This window comes from Vicugna pacos, chromosome 12 (assembly GCF_048564905.1).
Source record: "Vicugna pacos chromosome 12, VicPac4, whole genome shotgun sequence".
Lineage (NCBI taxonomy): Eukaryota > Metazoa > Chordata > Mammalia > Artiodactyla > Camelidae > Vicugna > Vicugna pacos.
The window spans coordinates 17,786,880-17,803,993 of record NC_132998.1 but is presented as its reverse complement, the minus strand read 5'-3'; the positions used below and the strand labels follow the sequence as shown (position 1 = coordinate 17,803,993).

The window sequence follows — 17,114 nt, the reverse complement described above, 5'->3', positions numbered from 1 at the left end:
CGACTGATTTTGCTACTGGCCATGCTTCTACAGTGAAAAGGTTCAAAGGGAACTGAAGAGTTGTCCAGGTTTTAGAATGACGAGTTTTTGAAGTTCTTTTTTAGTTGAATGCAAAACACCACCTCTCCCCTCCCCCCAAGAATGGTAACATACAACCACCACCAAAAAATCAAGTCAACTAGGTAAGCATCAAACTTCTCCTTTTGTTCCTACCACGTAGACACAGCCAGCAGTCACGGACTGGTTTTTTTTATTTACCCCATGTTCTACAGTGATGGTAAGAATGGATAATGACAGGAAATAACCTAGTTTTTTTTTTAAAGACTGAAGAAAAAAGCAAAGACACAAAATGAGCAACAAACTCTTTGAATCAATTTCCACAAAACTTTGCAACCAAGAATAATAAAACTTTCAGACATGTCATTGTTAGTATGGGAAAAACTGCAAGTGTGCTCCTCACATTTGTTGGAGATTTCTCTGATTTATTTTATCTAGAACAAGAAATAAACACACCTACACACACTGTGGATATGGACCGTTTTAAAGTACTTTATATGATATGAACTATATGAAGTGGAATCATGTCTGTAAAGAGATCCTACACAAATCCCAGAAAAAGTGGATTAGCATCTCTTGTTGAAAAAAAAAAAACCCAAAGGGCTAGTTACACACACACTTTATTAAGAAATTTGTATTAATAAAGACCTATTTAAAATTTTTGACCTTTGTAATTAAAAATATTTTCAAATGAGACTTAAAATCATAATAAAGCTGTAAATTTGTTGGATAAACTTTGAAACCTCTGTAGTGATTTGGCTGGGTTATTTCCTTAAGCTCACACACATAGGTGATGGCAGAAAATCAGACAGTCATTCAACAAATGCAGGAGCCCAAGAGATAAGGAAACATACAACAAACTGCAAACTATGGTTTTCATAGGATAAACTTTTTCAATAACATGTTAATTACACTTTCAAGCCATATGCTTAGTATCTTTTCTTTTTTCTGTTTTGTCAACGTCCAGATACATTTTCAGGTAAAGTACCTCCACATTTAAAGCAATGAGACCAACTGTTAATCTGGGGGAAAAAATCCAGCCAATACACCGAGTATCCCCAGAGTCTAGAAACATACGGGAAATAATGTATTTATTATGCTGTTTTTCAGATGAACAATGATACCCATTGTTCTGACTTTTGAGGCACTTTACCTGAAAGGTGTCTGGAAGTTGACAAAAAACATTTGAGCATATTACTTTATTTTATTTTTAATTTATCTTTTATTGCAGTTTAACACTGGCTTATAACATAGAAGCGCCACGTGTACAACGTTATATTTATACTTCTGTGTACACTACAGCATGTTGACCATATTATTTTGTGGTCAACACATTTTCAGAGTTTCCTGACTCCCTGGGCCCTCTGCAGCTGTCAAGTGTCCACTCTGTGACACTAAGCGTCAAGTGTCCACAACGCATCGTGTCAGGTGCTGGGTATGCAATGGTGAGTAACATAGCTCCGCCCTTCCATCAATTACCATCTACTCACAGGAGCAGAACATGGCTCTTTCTGGAACTGAATTAACATGATGTCTATAATATTTTGACAGCAACAGTAGGGAACATAGCTGTTAAGAACAAATGCATGAACAAATGAACAAAAGAGAAAGGAAGGAAGGAAGGGAGAAAGGAAAGGAGGGGACAATGTTCAGCTTAGCAGGATTAGAAACATAAAATTCTAGAACTGGGAGGAAATCTTGGAGATCACTTAATTTAGTGGCTCTTAACCACAGCTGTGCATCAAATTACTCGAGGAGCTTTTTCAAGTTAAATGTGCAAAATCCCACCCAAACCCTACTGCCTAAAAATCTCTGTGTATCTGCATTTTGAAAAAGCTCCACTGGTGTTTATGGTGCAAACCTTTGGTTAACATGCACTGATCTGGCCTAATTCCCTCATTTTATATATGAGGAAACTGAGGCCCAGAGAGGCTGAGTGCCTGGCCAGAAATCACACAGCTATTTTACTACAGTCCAAATTTTCTGATTTTCAGAAAATGATGGTAGAAAAACTGTCTTTTTTCTGCACTATTATACCACATCCCTACTGTCTATTCTTGAATCTCTGCTCAAGAAGAAACAGGATAAATGGACAAGCACTTGACCAAAAGTTACTGAACCGAAGTAAACAAGCCAGCGTGCACAGGCAATACAAACACATAAAAAACAAAGACCCATCATGTACCACAGTAACCCAGTTGCTTCCTGCTTAAACAGTCAAGTCAAGCTAGTTTAAACCACTCCTGCACAAAAACCATTATTCCTATCAGTTTCTCATTTCAGCACTGCAATGAATAACAATTTGGGGTTTTGTGGGTAAGGAGAAGGAGAGAGCAATTTTTCTGGTTTATTCCTAAAATTCAGAAGGTTAAAAAAGAAGTTTCCAATACCTCAATATAAAGACAGTCTGGTCTGCTTTTAACACATTTGGCAGGACTTGAGGACGTGTTTTTGGCTATTAGCCTGACAAGCTGTTTAAGCTTATAGACCCACAAAGGGAACTTAAGTGATTAAGTTAGTTAAACACAAACATCTTCTCTGTATATTTTATTCCCTCCCTTCACATTCACAAAAACATAAAAGGCTAAAGCATTTCAGAACTTGGTGAGGGGGGCAAGTTATTTATCACTTCAGCCCTTTCCCCAAGGCCTGTGTAAATAAGAAACTAAGGCAACTCAGTGAGATTACTCATCTGATCCTTGCAATGAACAAAGCAAAGCATCAGAAAGCAGTTCAAAATTCCTATGAAGCATGTGTATTTTCTTACAAGAAACATCTGTGCTTCTCTAATGCATTTCAGACCTAACTTTATCTCTTCCTAAAGATTATGTAACGTGCATATACTTCAAGCAGTGAACATACTTGTTAATTACATAGTTACAGAAGAATTCAGAATGCCGTCTCCTTCCGACACACATTATAACCAGCATTTCAACACCAGAGCACTAAGCAGTCTTCTTACAGAAAGTCTAACAGTTCCTGAAGCTGTCTGGCAGAGAGGTCTGAAAGCAAAACAAAATACCATACTATCTAGCTCTTTTTCAGATCCTAATGAAGGAACTTAGATTATTCAAGCATGTAAATAACATAGTTGGAAACATCAATTACAGTAAACAAGTTAGGAGTTTCTTCAGAAGATCATGTTATTTACTTATCATTGAGATAAAAGGAAAAAAAAAAGAAGCACATTTGCCTTTGGTGAAACTATAACATGGTTTAAATCAGTTCACTATTATTAGACTGAAAAAGTGGTGTGTGTGTGTGCGTGCGCGAGTGTGCGCGTGTGTATCTAGAAGGCAGCATTTCAGCTAGGGCAGAGGAGCTGGCCAGTACAGAGAAGGGTTTTAATAGACTTTCTATTTCAACCATAGTTACTATAGTGGGTTTTGTCACTATAGCAATGGGCCTGGGTGGGGTGAGGGTTTGGCAGGCGGGGGAGCTCAGCTGGTAAAGCAACAGAAACCTCATTTTACCTCGACCTGGGCAAATTTCCTCCGAAAAGGTTTGCTTAATTGAAGGAGTTTCCAAGGAGGAAGAACAAGTCCAAGCGGCGGTTGGTGGGCACTTCCCACAGTGCACTGCTTTGCGAAGGCTCACCTCGCGCCTCTAGCTTTGATCAAAGGCCTCCACCATCGCTCATTAGTGGTGATACATCGGGTTTAGGCGGTAACCTAACCTCCAGGATCTCAATGCACCCCAGCAGCCTGGGTGAATTTCAGCTGGCTCTACGGGGGCTATGTGAAACATGGCATTTACAAATTTGGATTATACAGCACTATTTATTACACGATGGAAAATTTCCAAAAATGCCAGAAGTGATGGCTGGCATTTATGCAAGTCAACTACTGTTCAACCCAAAGGAGCTCTGTATTCTATGGGATGTTTTTTGCCAGGACTGAAAGAGCCTATGTGAAAACACCTTAATTAGGACCATCTTAGCACCTCAGCTATTGGATACCCTCTAGCTCGAGGTGTTATGTTTCAAATGGGCCAAAAGACCATCCTGGAAACAGAACCCCCCAGTCCTGTAACTAATCCCTTCACTCCAAGTCCAGAGAGTGTATATTTTCTTATTTTCAGATTTCATAAGTCAAGTATATCTGGTAGCTATTAAAAGATTTAAGCCTCTACTGTTTTTAAAAGGTTGCAGTGTTCAGAGGCTTCAAGCCCACAGAGGGGGCGATCTGGAGGGTTTGGTTGCTGGAGAATGGTGAAATTATTCCCTGGTTCCTTTCTCCCCTCTCTTCCCTCCCCCTCCATCCTGCCCCAACTGTTTTAAGAATATTCTTATTGTCCATTCTCTACCCTTTTTTCATATATATATATATATATATATATATATATATATACACGTATATATGATTTATTTCTAGCTGTTTATTTATTTCCCCTTAAGGGAGGCACTGGGGCTTGAACCCAGGACCTTGTACACACTGAGCATGCACTCTACCACTAAGCTAGACCTCCCACCCCTTCTCTACCTTTCAATGTGTCCTTAACATATGTTCATTGGCTCACAAAAAGAAAAACAGAAGAATCTGAAGGAAGGACACCATACCAAATAATCTTCAGGGACCTAAAAAGATCATTATAATGACAGATCCCTAAAGGAGGAGGGCAGGGGGAGGAAGACATTGGCTACTTACAATATGTTATCAGATAACCTTTCCTTCTTTTCTTCTTTGGGGAAATCCAAACTGCTGCACAACGTTTCTTTAAAGTTTCCTTTACTGAACCGTTCTCATGCTTGTGCAAAGCCAAAGGCCATCCTAGAAAAACCAGGGCCAATATTGTATCACATTAAGTGGTGGCTAGTTTCTACCAGACTTTTTTTTTTTTTTAAGGCAACAAAAAATGGGCAGGGGGCTGCTGGTCAGAGGTGGTTATAAAAAACTTCACAGGAAACCAAATAGCCTTTATTTAAATTAAAAGCAATCACAGCCTGATTCTTGGAACACACTTGGAAATGCTTTTTTGGCGTGCAGCTGCTACATGCCGCCAATATTGTGTGTAATTGGAAACATTTCAAACAGAATTGTTACCAAAGTCAAAGACCATAATTGTGAGCTGTGGGATCTGCCCCTCAGATAAAAGCAGGGCAGCTCGGGGAGTGCGCCGTGCACGGAGAGGTCTCCTTACCCAGCGCATCTGACTACAATATTTTCACTGTATTATTGACAACGCTTTCTTTCCAGAGGCCCAACCAGAAGAGAAGAAGACAGAGAGACACGTACACAAAGCAAAAGCTATAAATCAGCAACTGGGACAAAATTCTCAGAAGGGAGTACATGACTTCAGTTCTCCAACAACTGAAATAACACAGCCCTAACGTGTTTTTTTTTTTCCCCTGAAGTGTAATCCACTAGAAATGAAAGGCTTCTGTCCCACGAGTTTACCCCAAATCTACCAGTGAGAAAAATGCAACTGCTGTTTAATTGGTCAGTGGTTTTATTTTTTTTCAGGATCACTTAGGACCAAATTATGGAAAGGAGGGAAAAAGTTAAGTAGAGGTAAATGACAGCTGCTTGCTAGTTTACGGCTCTAAGTTTTAAAATGTTTACATTGGCTTCTGCCTTGCTGACATTTTTATTTTCATTTTCATTTTCAAATCTCTCCTCGCAGGGAAATGAATCTGGAAAGGTCTAATCAGTTCAGGCTGGGCAATCATTCTTGTTCCTAGAGAGGTCCCTTCAAAAGGGACCAAGATGCATTTAAAGTTTAGTCTAAATGAGCACCCGGAACAGAGACACAGGAAGAATTATCACATTCTCTTCGAGAGGTCTGATTCCCCCCTCTTCTCCAACCCCCAGGAACTGGAAATAGTCAGTGCCAGTGGACCCCTGGCTGGGGAATGGGTCTTGGAAAAATCGTGTCATTCTGGCACGCAGGAAAGGGATCCGATTATTCTGTCGTGTCTCTGCGCCAGAAGTGTCATGACATCAGCGTGCTCCAACTTGCAAAGCATGTCTCTTCTCACCATCCCTCCTTTGGGAGGTGCTGGGGGTGGGAAGGGGAGGGAAACAGAGGCTGGGGTGGAGCCCCTGTGCAATTTCGGGCCAGGCCTTTCCCACTGTTCCACAATGTTCCTCCACCCACACAAGGAGGTAACCTCTGGGCCTTCAGCTCTGCAGGCCATAAACAAGAAGGCTGGTTCCTGGTTCCTGGTGGAGTTGAGGAGCTACTCTTGTGGGTATCCGGAGATGGAGAATTCCAGAAAAGGGATGCTTCTGCAGCTTCCCTGACTCCAGCCCGGGCCCTGGCACTCTGCTCTGGCTCCACGTGCCGCCCGAGGTTTCGAGAAACAGCAGCCAATGCAGGACTTGGCACCAAGACGACTGTACTTTCCTCTCCCCGCTTGTTCGGTCACACCAATCTTCTAAAGATAATAGTGCACAATATGGCCATGCTGTCTTCTATGAGCAGAATAAAAGGCAGGAATGGCCCCTTAAAACACCAACCAACCAACCAACCAACCAACCAAGAAACACAACCCATTCACTCCCTTAACTCCTCTTCATTGCAAAATAATTATACCCAGATTTAAGCAAACGGAATATGGTCACACTAATGAGAATGAAACAATTAGAACTATTTTATATAAAATGGAGGGGGAGAAAAGGATAATTTTTTTCTTCCCAAGGGGAAAGAGTCTATTCTGGTCTAGAGGCATCTTTGCCATTTCTATGCACAGAGGAGAATTGCTTTGACTTTTTAAATTACTTTCCTTCTTTAAAAGGAAAAATGTACTCTATAAACTGCTTTAACCAGAAAATTAACTGCTAATGATAATCTTCTCTGAAAACTGTTTCCTGGAATATGGATAACCCAGCTACAGGTCTACATCACTAAAAGAGTTAATTACTGGAAAATAATTTTAAAAATTCTTGTTCCATTTCATGAACAGTCACTCATAATTATAAGCAGTCATTCATAATACTCAACTCTCTGTGCTTTGTTTTCAGATAAATTACAAAAAGTTTTAATGATCTTACAGTGTCAATTATAAAACTTAGATTTCAGCTTACTTTTTAAAATCCAAATTAAGACACTTTAAATTTTAATCTTTTTTCGTTTGTGTCTTTTCAGAGTTATCATAGCAGAGAATATTTGGAATAAGCAGACTTTTACCCACATCTGACTCTAAACTTAATAGTTTAGGTATTAACCTTATAAGGGTTTTTTTCCCCCTAGCTAGCATTTGATTTTATTTCAGTGACCCAAGTTGACTCATTACAACCTCTTTTATTGTAGAGACAAATGGTGGTTCCATGGACCTTGATTTTAAAAACATGATACACTAAGTTTCATTGGTATTGCTGGCAGAACTAATTGAATCTGTCACTTTAGTAAAATATGTCACTTTTCTTTAGAAACCTGTGAACCAATAGGCTCACTCATTGATAAATCACCCATCAGTAACAAATTAAGGAGGGAAAAATTAATGTACTACACCCATCGACTCACATCAATATGGTTACCTCTATGTCCTACCCAGCCCTCTGGTCCTCCAAAACTCCCTCTTCCTCCCTCCTTCCTTTCTTCCTAGGCTTAGTCACAAGAAGGAATCGCTAATGTTAGCCATGGCTTATTAAAGCAGAGATTTTCAAGTTTATCAGCAAGTGTGCTAACTTTCAACTGCGGGTAATGTCCATTTATTTCTAGCACCTTTGCGTTTTAATATGTAGAGTGCGTGCATTGCTAACCTTTAAATCCTTTGTATAAACATTTCTGGAAGGCCTTGTAAAATATCTCCTTCTCTGTTTCCTGACTCACCAGTTGATGCATTTAGAAACACCCCCCCCCCCAGTACCAGCAGGTGCTGTGTTTTGCTTTCTTCAGGCTCCAGCTGGGGCTACAATGACAGATTCCTGTCCCAGGCCGGGCCCAGCCACCTAGGCTAGGACCACATGGAGGCCAACTGAACCGGGCCCCACCAGACAGCAAGATAAATGGCTGCTGTTTAAGTTGAAAATCCCCCAGTGGGAGTAAATATTGTTCCAGAGAAAAAGGCTTGACAAATATTGCGTCATCCTTCCAGAGCTGTCTTGATTAAAGCAGAATCTTTGGATTAAGTTGGTGCTCAATTCAAAATGTATCTATCTTGCTGTCATAGGATTTTTTTTTTCTTCCTAGAGTCTGAAAACAGAAATTCTGTTGGATGGTCAAACAAGGCTGCCGCCTCCCAAGGGGCTAGAGTCCACTCTGATAATAGAAGGCGGCTGAGCATTGACACTTCACTAAGGATAACACAGACAGCAAAGGCTTAGTGGGAAAAGGCCAGTTGTCACCTAAGTGACAGGCAACAGCTGAGCTCACACATCTGGAGCCGGACCAGAGCAAACAGTCAGCAACCCTCACTCGTCTACACCTTGGGTTTGTCTGAAGTAACAGATGGAAGTTCCTTCTACTCCAAAAGCACGCTAAAAAACAGCCAATGGTTGAACACATCGATTATGTAACATCAGCTGCAGACACTGCCTTCCCAAGTACTGATGAAAATGGGGAGGGAGACAAAACTATACCGCATGCACAAATACAGTTTCATTGAGTACAATCTGCCCTTCAGGAGACCCAACGGAAAAGCTACATATATATGCATGCTTTTTATAGCACAAATGCATCTGAGCTCCTGGGAGAGGCAGGACCCTTCCATGTTCTTTTCCTCCAGGACGCCCCCATGCTGTGTTCTTCATCTTGCTCAGGGCCGCAGTTCTGCCTCTCATCCACCTCAAAATCAGCAACCAAACGTGTTTGGCTTGTGATTCTGAACCCTCCTTAGGCAAGCTGGGACTCAGGGCGATGCCAGCCGTCCCTCCCCCACCCCCGCCTCCTTCTTCAGCCTCCTGAAGGCAATCTGTGGACAGTTTTCCCGAAGTCCCCCAAATAACGCGGCGCTGCCAATAGTCACCGGCGATGCCGTTTGTTTTTCTTAGAGGGCAATGAAAATTGAACAGCTTTCTGCTGCATTCTGAGTCCCGGTCCTGCTAATTATTAACATGCCTAGTTTCTTCAACTTTTTCTGCCTAAAGGGAAGAGGACGCTCCCATTTTTTCCTTATACGTGGTACCTTTAAAAAACACCACTGCTGGGGGGCGGGGGGGGGAGGCGGGGAGCTGATGAACCCCAGCCAAAAAGCAATCGGCCCTTTCCCCAGCGCATTAGGGGAGAATCGGCACCCTCCCTGCGGACGCCAGTAGGTGACAGGCGAGCCTAAGCGGCGGACACAGGCTAACGCACCCTCACCTCCCCGAGCCCCACATCGCCCCAACTCTGGAGCCACTGAACGGGTTTCCACGCAGGAGAGAATCAAGGGAAGAGTTGGTCGTGATGCAGCAAACAGAAGCCGTGCGGGCAGCCGATGTGAAGCCCTCCTGGTGCTGCAGTCCAGTATCTGCTTTCCCTGTCTACACAGCCAACAAATCGCCCATGCCCACCTCCCCCATTTTCTGCGACACGGACCCAGTCTGGGTGTCACAGACCCCCTGCAGTGACGCAGCCGCGGCCAAGCCCTTCCCCGCGGCGATCGCCCCCCACCGCCGCACGCGCAGCCCCTCTGCGGAGCCCACTCACCCCGGCGAGGGAGCGGGACTCGGCTGGACGGTCGTCGGCGCCGCCGCGAGTCTGCGGAGCTGCGGTCCGCGGCGTCAGGGGCGGGCGAGAGCGGGCGGCGCGCGAACCGTGCAGAGCCCGGGACGTGGCCGTGCCGGCCGCTGCGCCCCTCGCGGAGGTGAGCGCAGGCGGCGCGAGGCGGGCACGCTCCGGGGCGCGCTGTCGGGCGCGGCGGCCGCGGGAGGCGGCGCTCGCTGGGCTGCAGGCGGAGTGCGCCCGGCTCCCCAGCCCGCGCCGCGCCTCCCTGCACCCCGCCCTCGGCCGCCGGCCCGGCGCGAGCGAAAACGCGGAGCGCGGACGCCGCCGCGGGATCCGGGCCGCTCGCGCGCCCACGCGCACCCGCTCGGCCCCGAGAGGAGAGGTGGGCCCGGGCTCCGGCGGCTCGGGGCGCGGGGCGGCCGGATCGGCGCCGCGGGCGGGCTCAGGTCGGCCCCGGAGGTCCGCGGAACGAAGTTTGCCAGGGCGCAGCCCGGGTTCTCAAGTGCAGTTGGGTCGTCTCCTCTGCCCCGCCCCCGATCTTATGCCTTTTTTTTTAAACCAACCATTCTGATGGATTGAAAGACAGGAAGGATGAAAGGGAAAAAAAGACAAATCCTATTTCCTCTGATCAAACGGTTTGAGGGTTGCCTATTTGGGCTACTTTTTCTTTGGGGTAGAGCGGGGAGGCAGTTAATTAAAACTCTTAGATCCCTACCCGCGCGCCTCGCCTCTTTGGGAACTCGCTTGGACTCGAGCATGTCTCGTGGAACCCCACGGGATGGGGTGTCTCCACCTCGGGGCAAAAAGCCAAAGATTAAGCCTTTAGTCCATTCCCTTCCCTCCTCAAAGATCCTGGTTATCTCAAAAAACCAAAAAAACCCAAACAACAACAACAAAACAAAAACAAAAAACAAAAAACAACCCTCAAACTATGGGGAGTGCACGTGAGACCCTCAGCCCACTGCAGTGTCCAGAGCCTGACTTATGTTAGCATGGGGCATTTAAAGTCCTGCTCTAAGTATGAATTTGGAATCACGATGATCATTTTTCATTCGCCAAACTACTCTCCATGTTTTCAGCCTGCCCAATTCCCAGGACTGGGCAGTCAGGCACGTTCACTCAGGATGAACTGGGACTCAGCCTGTTTGAAAGTTCTGCCCTGATTTGTGTCACCTGAGCCCCTGAAAGCCCCTTCCAGGTCAGTGGGTACTCTTTTCCCGGAGGTTGCAGAGGGCAGATCCTATGGCAGCTGCCGAGCCCAACTTGACAGGTGTCCCTGCAAAGCTTCCTTGACCCCTCAATCCCTTCTACAACCCACTGGGACATTGTAACATCTTCCAGAAAGATGAGGATGTGTGTATGCGTGGTGGGGGTGGGGGTGGGGCAGGTGTTGATTGACTCATTTTTAAAAAATCCTTTAAGAAAAATCAAAACAGCCAATTTCAATTTTCAGAGCACCAAGTCTCCTCAGTTTTCACCGGGAGTAAAACAGGGGATTACTTAACAAATTCGAAGCCAATGGGGGGGAAAAAAAGAATATAAAGCACATCTAAAGGCAAAAGGAAGGGGCACCATACAAATCTAGGGACATGTTTGGCCTCAGCCCTGTGCTCTGTAATTCCAAGTCTGACTCAGATCTCACTGCACTGTGGAAGTTCTCTCCCCTGTAGATTCACAGCTGAATTTCTAATCCTCGGAGCACAGATCCCTTAGGAAATAAGACTGTTGCTTTTGAAATAACTCCACTTGTTCCTGGTGTTTGTAACTGATGGGAATCTGGGGAAAAACAACCTAGGCTATCTTGCTGCTCAGCATTTTATTGGAGCTGGCCTTTTAAGTTGTGTCTGTTTATCTTGCGAGGGTTACCAATGCTTCTATTAAGCTGTAAACCTTTAGCTTCGACCTAAATTCCAGAACTGCCGAGAAGACTGACACAATGATTTATTCCACCCACGGAGGTCATGAAAAATCAGTACTTCTAAGGGCAGAGAGTCCACTCTCCTATTACCATCTGTGGGTGACTATCTGTCTGTGGTCTCAGTGAAGACCTTCGAATGAAAGCAGATTCCCCAACAAACTGAAGGACATAGTGGAATAGAATCCATGGAAGATGGAGTGAAGGACAGCATCAGAGAACTTCCACAGCTGTATCTGCATGAGAAAGCCCTCTTCGATGGGCCAGTAGGCATTTGTAGTAGGCAGAGCTGAGAATGGAGAAGCTCAAGAAGAAGATATTCATAGACCCTGACATAGGATCTCCCTATTAATTGGAGAAAAATGCTACTTTCTTATGATAAGAAACAAATCTGATATCAGAGGACTTACAGCTCTATGGTGACCTTTGTTGAGTTCCTACTGTTTGATAGCAGACATGTTGGGTACTGTAGGACATTCACACCTGTCCCCTTTAAGAGGATTGTTGGCTCTTTGGACAGTGCACTGGAAAGCATTTTTTGGACCCACTGCAAAGGTGAACACTTGATCTTCAACCAGGACTGGCAAAATGAGTTTGGGTGGTACATGTGATGATTTGAAGTTGACTGAATGTCACCTAGAATAATGCAGTTAGCCTTGAAGTGATGCTCAGCTTTTTCATTTGTAAGTGAAGATAACCACATCTATCTCAGAGAGCGACTAGAGGATTGAATGCTAGGTGCACAGAAAAGACTCACTAGGTGGAAATTTTGTATCAATGCCAACATAGAAGGGTCACACCACCCTTCTCTGCACCAGCCTCCGTGCAAAATCCTACAAGTTAGGAAAGAACCATTCTCAACTTAATCTGAAAAAGCCTTCTTCATTGTGGATTATTTGGTTCTTTCTGGGTCTTTTATATTAATGGTGTGATTTTCTTTGTCTTTACAAACCAACATGTTACCAAATCTTTTATAAATTGATCAAGTCACTGGGGGAATGCCTGCTTTTCTTTTAAAGTTTTGATAACAAATGTATCTCCTTTTTAATGATACTTTTATGCATTGAAGTGTGTCCTCCAAATATTTATATGTTGAAGTCCTTGCTTCCAATACTTCTGAATGTAACTTTATTTGAAGATAATCAGGTTAAAATGAGGTTACTGAGTGAGCCCTCAGCCAGTATGACTGGTGTTCTTATAGAAGGGGCAAACACACACACACTGGGAGATTTCCATGAGAAGAAGGCAGAGGTCAGGCTGATATGTCTTAGAGATAAGCCAGGGGATCACCAGAAGCGAGGCAAGAGACTTGGAAGAGATTTTTTCCTTGTGGTCCTCAGAAGGAACCAACATGGCTGACACCTTGCTCTCGGACTCTAGCTTCTAGAACTGTGGGACATGGCATTTCCCTTGTTTAAGGTGCTCAGCTTGTGTGCTTTGTTATGGTAGCCCCAGCTAACATAGACAATTCGCAACCGTCATGCTATGAATGACTTGACTTACTGAAGTGTGCCTTCACGTGACGAAGAAGAGTTCACAATAGTTTTGGCCACAGGCTTGGGGCTTTAGAGAGCAAGAACTTGATGGTGTTGGCAGGCTCTGTTTGATCCCCAGGTCTGCTTGGTTGCTAGGCTCTTCGTGGCCCCTGTTCCTTGAGTCTCTTGTCTGCCCACATCTGGGACTCCCTTCCCTGACCTGCAAACTCAGCCCTACTTAGTGTTTCCAGGCTGAATCATTTTCACCCTGTGATGACCTGCAGGGGCTGAATCAGGTTAACCCTGTGATGACCTGCAGGGGCTTAACTGTAAGGCATGTTCCCCAGCTGAGAATCCTACACAGACTTCCCGGGGCTCTCTGGATAGAGAGCACCCTCTTTGGTTTGCGGAAAAGGTCCTTCATCTGTGCACCCTGCTTACCCCTCTGGTTTCTTTTCCTACCACTCCCTTCTCTTGTTTGCTCTTACCATGTGAAGCTATTTACAGTTCCTCGAAAGCATCAAGCTATTTTATGCCTCTGAGCTTTGAACATACCTAGAATGTTACCCTCTGATAAAAGCCCTCTTTATTAATTAACTCCTGTTTATCCTTTAAAACTCAACTCCAGCATCATCTTCCTGATAGTCCATTGATGTGCATACTTGTTGTTCTGTCTGCCCAGCATTTGTTTCTCCTTTGTAATGCCCCAGATTTCCTTTGGGGAGCCACCTTCCTTCACTGGGAATGCACAAGGTTTCACTGCAGACTCATTCCTGGTTTTGCTGTTGGGACCATGTGACCCAAACCTGGAAAGGGAGAGCTCTGTGTCCCCCTGATCAAAAGATTGGTTCAGAGATGGGCATGTTATCAAGGTTAGGTCCTGGGGTTTGTGTACCAGCTTTTAGGAATTCCACAACAAATTCAACAAATATGTATCAAGCACTGATGTACAAGTCACTTTTTGCTGGAAATTCAACAGTAGACCAAACAGACAAAAATCTCTACCCCTGTGGATCTTCTTTGAGCCCCCTGTGGATCAGACCCTACCTGAAAACAACTACCACTGAGCTTGTCAGATTAAATCAACCCCTAGTTGTCATCCTTTAAGCCAGTTAGGGGTTTAAGTGACTTGAAATTGAGGAATACTAACTGGTATATCCACCCCCCCCCCCTTTTAAATGCCACTTTTCTCAGTTCAGCTTTCTACTCCTTTGTTATTTCATTTGTTTATTTGATTAGTTAAACCTGACCTTAGTCCAAAAAAGAGCTAAGCCCACTTATAATTCTGCAACAAAAACATGCAGCAAGCTAACTGGAAATTCTGATTTGAAAGTAGGTAGGAAATGCGACAAATTCATGAAATTCTTCCCATAAAGAGTGCAGCACAATTGAGCTTTTAGGTTTCTAGCAGCCAAATAACAAGGGTGACATAATTCTAGCACAACTGGAAACGTACTGAAGATAAAACAACTCTATGAAGAGAAGCACAACTATTACTAAGTCAAAAAGCAGAAAGTAGCACCCTCACCGCAGGCCTTTATGGAGAAGGCTCTGGAAGAATGATAAACAATGTCTTGACAAAATCCTCACAGAAGCACACAATGATGTGTTTCTTGAGGCTGTTTCTCTGAGCATCCCTCAGTTCACTCTTCAGAAAATCCGTTTTTCAGGAGGAGAAATTTAATTCACTTCACTTTGTGAGAGGCACTTCACAGATGTGAACTGGCAATGCCGTTGGCAATGACAATAAAGTAAGTGGTCCAGAGCGCTCTGGTAGTGCATAGCAGGGGCTTGCTACATAGTTGGAGGGGACACAGGTGCAGACAAGGAAGGCTTCCTGGAAGAAGAGGCATCTGAAAGATGAGCTAACCTAGGGAAAGATGTATGTGTGTGTGTGTGTACACATTTACAAGCATTTTAGGCAGAGGGAACATTATGTGGAAAAGTGAGGCGGTGAGTGCAAATATGGCGAATCAGAGAAGCTGAAACAAGTCGTGTCTGACTGCAGTATAAGGTGCAGGGGGAGAGTGGTGGTGGAGGCTTGGATGAGCCTCGAGAGATGGGCAGAGGCTGGGTTATGAATGAGCTTAAAAGCAGGGACAAGTTTGGTGGGGAAGGATTCCATTTTGGATGATGAGAGGAAGTAACCTTGAATATTGACTAAGAAGAAGTTACAGTGATCGGAAGCCCTAGGGGGAAAGAAGGGAGCAAGGATCCAAAAGAAGAGAGTAGTTCAAGGAGAGGGTCCTACCTACCCTCTTCTGCGGAAGGTTAGACCGCCCAGAGCCGGCTACGTTCCACGGCGCCCTGAGTTCCATCCAACCCCTAAACTAAGAGGCTTGCCAGAGGCCCTAAGAGGTCTTGACCGGTGGGTCCTGGGGACCTCAAGGAGGTTCGCACTTTATTAGAAATCCATAAAGAGGAGGGCTAACCTGTGTGTCCTTCAGGGAATCTTCCTTAAGTAAGTGCGCATCAGGCTTCCAGGACTTTGGCCAGCAGCGATCTTGGGATGATCGTCCGCGGGGAACACTGGTCTAGTCCATGCTGCTCATTTTCAAAGGGATGGCATATTTTTACAGTCAACTGCACCAAACTGGTCATCCCTTGCGAAAATTGAGCCTACCCAGGACATAGGTGAGAACTGCAGGCCATTTCAAAGGTGAGTAGAGGGAGCATGCTGGCTGGGGTCCACTCCTCTGTCACTGCAGTCTGCATGTCTTTGATGTGCTGTCTCTTCCATTAGCCTGGTCCTGGAAGACACAGCATTGCCTATTTCAGTGTTGCGACTCAAGTGCTTTGCACAGTGACTGGAACAGAGTAGGTGCTTAAGACACACAGAATGATAAATGAATAACTGGGACCTCAGTGGAGGGTGGCTGGGGAGGAGGAAGTGGGGGTGGGGCAGGCAGGGCCGATCAGCCTGGCCCCAAGAGGATCCAGCCACAGCTAATGTGGGCCGCAGTCCCAAGGAGCTCAGGGCAGGTCTGTGGGCAGCAGATACTCCATAATTGGACTAGTTGAAGCAGCAATCAGGGAGCAGGAGCAGGGGTGAAGAAAGAAGTCCAGGTTGTCTGTGTTGAACCAAAGGAGCTGAGGTTCAAGGGTGGACCAGAGTCCCAGGGGTTAAATTAGAAAGCAGAGTGAAACCCAATGGTGTCTGTATGTGACGAGGGTGCAGCTGCTGCTTGGAGAAGGCCCATAGCAGGTCCCCAACTTTGGAAAACAGGATTAATTCCAGACCCCCATGGCCAAAATGGGGGCCTGTGCTAGAGAAGAGAAGAGATTGGTGTTTTGCCTATCGGTTCTCTGATTCTTGTTTCCTTATTATACACCAAACCAGACACTGTTGATCTCAACCTGTGAGTTTGAGAAAAAGAGTGAGGAAAAATAAACGTCCTTTGGCTCACAGCTATTAACCCGATTTATTTTATTTCAGATCTCTGTGCTACGTAGAGACACCAAGACTAGTTCATTCATTCTGACAGCTTACAAAACTTGAGACAGTGGCAAGATGGCTTCTAATGACCTTTCTGAAAACATCTTGGGTTAAATGGTGCTTTATTTTCTCTTTTCTTCGTCTAAAAGGAACTTTGGAACTTGTTGTGGACTCACTGAAGGAAGACTAAACTCACCCTTTTGCCTCTCAAACGCTGGATCTTAGATGTTACTACATATTCTCTCCTTTTAATAAAAAGTAGCAATTTCTGCTTCAGGATGTGGCTTCCTCCTTTGGCCCGAGGCTTGACGATCTCCTATAGATAGCACATGGCGTTCCATAAATATCTTCAAGTAGGACCTGCAACATCTGCATTAGCTTTTCCCCTCCTGGGGCTTTGTCTGGGACACAAGTTCCAGGATGTTGGTGTTTAAATAATTTCACAATTCCTAGTGACACTTCCACCCCACCTCCAACCCTGAGCCCAGGGTTTGTGGGGCATTAAAATAAAACAGAGCTCAAGCAAGCATAAGAAAAAAAAATTAATGTAGTTATGGGCTCTCAGGGTAAAAAAGGAGCAATTGATGAAAAGTGATTGCTAGATTTACATCCATTTTCTTCTGGAGTTCAAGGTGGGTAGGGG

The 17,114-nt window shown here is 44.7% G+C and overlaps 1 protein-coding gene and 1 long non-coding RNA gene across 4 annotated transcripts in view; one reads left to right on the top strand and one right to left on the bottom strand.

Moving 5' to 3' along the window:
- Positions 1-10,115, bottom strand: part of PRICKLE1 (prickle planar cell polarity protein 1) — a 100,375-nt gene extending 90,260 nt beyond the window's left edge. Inside the window, exons 1-2 of one of the 3 annotated variants that reach the window (XM_072972970.1) lie at positions 9,628-9,880; positions 4,704-4,826 (exon numbers count right to left, since the gene is read on the bottom strand). The gene's annotated coding sequence lies outside the window, so the exon portion shown is untranslated. Of the gene's footprint in view, positions 1-4,703; positions 4,827-9,300; positions 9,535-9,627 lie in introns of those variants that run through there. The other 2 variants (XM_072972968.1, XM_072972971.1) reach the window with 2 other exon arrangements.
- Positions 10,116-14,279: 4,164 nt separating this feature from the next.
- Positions 14,280-16,747, top strand: LOC140700431 (uncharacterized). The gene is made up of 2 exons (XR_012078822.1): positions 14,280-15,669; positions 16,472-16,747. It is a non-coding gene; the product is annotated as an uncharacterized lncRNA (long non-coding RNA).
- The last annotated feature ends 367 nt before the right edge of the window (positions 16,748-17,114 follow it).